A 5,968-nucleotide genomic window follows, 5' to 3' on the forward strand; every position below is an offset into this window, starting at 1 on the left:
TCAATTGATAATAATAGAGAGTTGGCATTTGGTGCTTAATATGACCTTTTAATAAAGAAAGATAAAAAATCATTCTATGATATTGATTTTATGCCCAAGGTCAAGGAACGAACATCTAGTAAGGAATTTTACTATGGCCCTAGGATGATCCATAAGGAAATAAACCACCTCATTCGTGAGAACAATCAATTACTTATCATGAAAATGTCTTCTCTTTCTATAATGGTTTAATCTTGTCAACAACTATGAAAGCTTGTTAAGGTGACATACAAAAAAATGCTATCATCTAAGAGTGACATTCCAATGCCATAATTAAGGATGTCAATCCTTCGAGTGGAGCTAGTGATATGAGTGTAGAGATTTCCTCCCCATTGTGAAAACCAAGAATGAAAATTGTTGAGGTCAACGTTTCATGTCTTAGTAGTCCAAAAGCACAATTGCATTACAAAACAGTGTGGAGACATCATTCACTGAAAGGGGTCAGGGGAAAATTCAAGAGCCAGTTGTCAAAAACAAATTAGACTGCTAGTTATAAACTAAATAATGGTAGTGGTGTTGTTGGGAAAAGTATCTACTCAAAACGCCCCTATCCCACTCTAAGGTGTGACAGTGCCTTAGCAACAAATAAGGAAAACTACTTTCGTATTGTTCTTTATGAAATGTAAACGAAGAGGAAGGATGAACTAACCTGTGTCTTGCGCTAGTTTGTTGATCCAATCACTCTCCTCTTTGTTTGCTTCCCGCTGCCTGCTCCCTTACTTGCCCAGCTTCACCAAGTTCCTGCAAGATCACAGAAGAGGAAAACTAAACAAATACATAGATTTACATTCATAAATAGCTTAGGATCAGATTTAAGCTAAACATGCAAATATAACAAAACATCATTGATACACCAGCATGTAGGAGAAACTCAAATAGTTTTATTGATATGATAAGAAGATCCAGGAGGAGATACAACCAAGTGAGTCCCGATCCAGCATCTACCTCCCAGCAAAGGAATCCCTTCTTCACCTCCAACAAAGCATAAATCACCCAATGCACTAATCTCAATCTCAAAACCAACAGCAATTCTCTGCAAAGTACAAAATTCCAGCCTCCTGGATCTCTGGGATGAGGGATCCATATATAGATGTATGCAAAGAGGATGAGTCAGCTTATGTTTTGACTTGTGGCTTCTCTCTGTCAGTTCATGCTTCCACTTGGAGACTGAGAGCCTCTTACTCATCACTGGTCGAATTCAGTGAGGCAAGTGTCATTGGAGAAGATTCTGGAAGCTTCCATTGTCTTTCCACCTCGTTGAATGACTTTGCCATTTGTCATTTCCCACTCAACGCACCCTGGTAGTGCATTCAAGTGCGTTGCAACGCACCTAGCCAGTGTATTTGGGTGCTTTGCAACGCAGGCAGCTAGTGGAGCATCTGAATTGATCCTGATTTGACTAGTTTTGAGCAGTTTCTGGTGGAGAACTTCTAGGAGAAGCTGTAATTTGTTGACCTTGTTTCTTTAGGAGCTGGAACAACATCTTTAGGGACTTAGGATCCCTTGGTTTATGGACATTTCATGCTTATAGCTGTAAGGCACAAAAATGTCTATAACAGTTGCCCCCTAAAGTATGAGGCCCTTTATCGGGTGAAATGCTTTATTAGGAGGATCCGAAGTTCTTTCAATGCTGGGAGGAGACCTGTAATAAGATACAATACAATACATCATCTTCATACTATTTTCATGATCTAGCTGAGGCGGGTATTCCCATGCTCAGCTTTATAAATTCATTTTTATGTACATAGGACAGACAATCGTCTGATGGTAGACTGATGATTCTGATGAAGTCATCATCCTTTTGGTAGGATGATTATCTGTGCTGCAATGCTGTACATGTCAATGTTTCTATTTTTCCTGAATATATATCGTAGCCCGAATGGATGAAACTAGATCCGGGGTCTTCAATCTCGTCCGATCTTCACTCGAAGTACAAGTCGATCCATGTGAGAAATGTTTTGAAGTCGAACATGGAAAGACATCGCTTGATTACCAGTCAATGATGCAAACTGTTAACAAGCGCGAGAGGAATCACCGATATTGATAATGACCCTCAAGGTACTGCAGTACAATTCACGTGGTGTGAATAAAGGACTTGGCGTCGAACACCACGCAAAATCTTTCGGTCGAAGGTCATTGATGTATACCTGTCGCCGGAAGTGAGAAACTTGCCATTGAGGCATGCAAGCTTCAAAGTACTGAAGGGGGTGTTCCTAGATCAACTTCTTGGATAATGAGCTGATGTCAACAAGAAGCGATCCGTCAAAGGAGGGCCTTGATGAATCCCACATCAATGACACGGAACGGAGCAAATGATTTTGATGGAGGTGAAAACGATCTGATGATATATGGTTCAGGGTGGCGGTCATGAAAGAATGAAGTATAATGTATGGTAGTGGATGGGACACGGGTGACTTCTCTGGATGACTTCTCTTGAACATGTCGGCGACACTTATATGATGGATTGGTAGCATTTACCCCAAAAGTGGATGGTATGGCGAGACCATGGTGATGTGACCGGTGAATGAAACAACCCTACTCGACTCAGGCACGGAGTGGAAGTGTCATGTTCAAGAGCGACTTGCTACCAATAAAGATTCTTTGAGTTTCTTCCCAATTTTTCCCCAGTCATTGCTGACCAGTACCTCTTTATTTTTGTCAAGCTTGAGGAGGATAACATATGCTTGTTCTATAATTTGCCCTTCGGGCAAACCCATCGCTATGTTTTAACGAGCCTAGCAATAGTGAAACTCGTTCTCATCTAAAGACAAGTTTGTCGCTATTAATCTTTTTAACGAGTCTAACGACAAAGATAACTCGGTCCTTTTCATTTTTAGAGAGTCTGAAAAGGTACGTAAAGGTAACTCCAAAGTTCCTTTTTCGTCATCTAATCCCTTAAGTCCGAAAAAGTATAAAACAATACAGAAGGGATGAATTTTCGATAGTTTTAACGAGCCGAACAAAACAAGCGCTCGATCTTTTTGTGCAATAATCCCTCACGTCCAAAAAGATTAAAATCTAGAGGAGGGATAGCACTCCCGGTCGCTTTAACGAGCTGGAAGGCCAAAACTCGGCAATCTTTTCATATTTTACGAGTCAGATGAAAAGAGCTTAAAGAAGACTCGTCTTTTGAGGAACGAGTGATAAGACGGGTAGCAGCTGATTCCAGGTAAGGGTTGGAATTTTCCAATCACGGCAGTGTCACAAGGATGGCTAGTGAAATCACTCTTCGCAGCTATTCCTAAAAATGGGTAAACAATCAAATGGAGGTGAATGATCGGCCAATGGAAAAGTGGAGGTGACGGTGCAAACACGACCAAGGCTTTAATGGCTGATAATGTTACATTCACGGTGGTTATTTACCGGAGGATAGTTCATTTTTTAACGAGCTTAAACACGGATTGAAACACTTGCTCGGTCTTATGTTTATTTTTTAACGAGCATGAACTATGTGCTAAAACTGCTCGATTAATCCAGTCATATGATAAGAATGTCTCATATAAAACGACAACTTTTAGATTTTTGCCCCACATCCTTTCTTTATGCAAGTGAGGTGACGACTAATCCTACGAGTTTAAAGGGTTAGCCTACAGGTTTAAAGGGAGGACCTAAAAATTTAAAAAATAAATAGTCGCCCTTCGCTTGCACTCCAAAAGGTTTGCATGCCCCCAGGTATAAAACAGAGTTTCGAGGTCTCCCTCTATTCGAGCTGACAAAACATTCATTTTATCAGGAAGGGTCACCCTTTATTCGAGCTGACAAAACATTCGCTTTATCAGGAAGGGTACTACCTCTTACAGGTTACCCAAAGATTGTTCTATTCGCGGTGCAAACAAAACACTTCTTCGGCGATGTCTACCGAAATAGACAAAGGTGAGTGGTGAGATCAACCAACTCACATAACTTTGACAAAAGAATCTTATTCTAGAACAACCCCTCTTCCAATCACGGACGGGGTACAAACTAGTCATATTCTCCCGCGGAAACCTGCTCTATACTCGAAGTTTTCCTGCCGAAGCAGACCAGGACGCATGCCCCCTGGGTTTTAGTCATATCTTCCCGGATTACTCGCGCTCATCGGGAGGACGGACTGGGACTTGAGACATTTCTTGCATGAAGAGACCATTTAGGGACGGTATATGACTATTTGCGATGTGTGATCCGGGAAATGAAAGCTGGTCCACGAGCTTGACCACTCTTCCTTCGTGCGGAAAACACATTACTCTAAAGAGTGAGGAGACGATGGCTCCCATGCAATAAATATAGTCTCGTCCAAGGAGTAGGTTATAATCCAAGGGTCCTTGAACGACCATGACGTTCATTTGAACTGTCTTCCCTTTCAATGTTATGGGCACATTGGGGAGGATCCCTAAAGGTCGACTGGTTCCTTTATCAAAGCCTGTCAGATTTCTCATTTCAGGCAAAAGCGATGGCGAACCAAGCGCTTTCCAAGCAATAGAGGAAAGGATACTCACAGAAGCCCCCTCATCAATGATGGTACCATCCATGACCATTCTGTATATTTGGACGATAATTCTGAATGGTATGCTTGCTGGCAAACGGGGTCTGCCTAGTTGGTTCCAGTCGAAGGATACAACTAGGTTGCTTGGAGGTGGGACCGAGTAGACGGCCGGGTATGGCTCTGACGAACTTCCTTCCTGCGATAAAGGAATGGGTGGATTGCCCCCGTGTTCGTCGGAGTCTGTGTTGATGAAGAGAATTTGGACGGTGTCATCCTTATCCTCTTCAGTGACTGTATCATTCGAAGATAAAACCTCTGAAGGCAAAACCGGGTCAACTGCCGCCTCGACCTTTTGACTTTCGTCGGGTATGGATTCAATAGGTTCATCTTCAATGACAGGCGCTTCAGCTGACCACTTGAGTGGGCCAGCTGGATTCTCAACTAACGAAGGACTCGGCAAGAGTTTTTTATATCCAGGAGGAAGTCGTAACGGTGAAACCGGACGATCATCCAAGACTCTTTTAGCCTCGTCTAAGAAGGGACAATGGTGGAGGGCATGGTCACCTTCGCACAATCTACAGGGAGGTCTAGCCCTCCCTTTTTGTCCTGGGACTTCACTTTCGCTAGTTGACGGTGTGCTTTCAACATGGCCATCAGAGGTTGACGACACCGGATTGTGCAAACGGGGAGACCAGTCCCTTAGTATCCGAGGGATGCAAGGACAATCTCTATGAAAGTGGTCTCCCTTGCAAATGACACATGGCGATTTAGGCCTGGTCAGTGCTGTGTGTGGATTTTCTTTAGACGACACTTGTTTTCCCTTATTTGCCTTTGGCTCCTTCTTCTTTTTCTCTTTCTTCTTCTTTTCCTTCTTCTCCTTAGGAACTTGGTTTTTAGCTTTACCAGTCCCGTCAAGCGAAGAGGAAGGAAGAGAGGAAGAATTAGAGGAAGTAGAAGGTTGGTGGGAAATTCTGGACTCGTCTAACTGCTGATTCGACTGTTCAGGAATAGTGGTGTTCTGAACGACATTGGTCGAGAAGAGCCAGACTAGCAAGCCAATTGTCAGTCCTGGAAGCGACAATGTGGCCATATGGGGCGCACCAATATCTCCCCAAGAGGAGAAGGGACTAGGATTTCCACCAAGGGGAATTCCTTGGTTGGTAGGCTCCATTTTCTCAACCTAAAGATCAACGCAGGAAAAAGGGTATGAATATTCCGTTTAAAATAAATTTTAACGACGCTTGGACACAACTTGTTTTTTCAATTTTAAAGAGTCGAGAAAAAACAAAAGATGACTCTAGTCGCCTTCGATTTTTAATGAGCCTGAAGTGACAAGTGCTCAGATGGACCTTTTCTGTTAAGGAGTCTGAAAAGGAACGAAAGGGACTACTCTGGAGATCTAGGTAGAGGGTGTGCCAAACCAATCACAAAACCGCAGAATACTTTTTAGGGTACGGGCGGTCAATC

The sequence above is a fragment of the Pinus tabuliformis genome, chromosome 1_2 (assembly GCF_031772625.1).
Source record: "Pinus tabuliformis cultivar Carrire ecotype Pingquan chromosome 1_2, CPIR1, whole genome shotgun sequence".
Lineage (NCBI taxonomy): Eukaryota > Viridiplantae > Streptophyta > Pinopsida > Pinales > Pinaceae > Pinus > Pinus tabuliformis.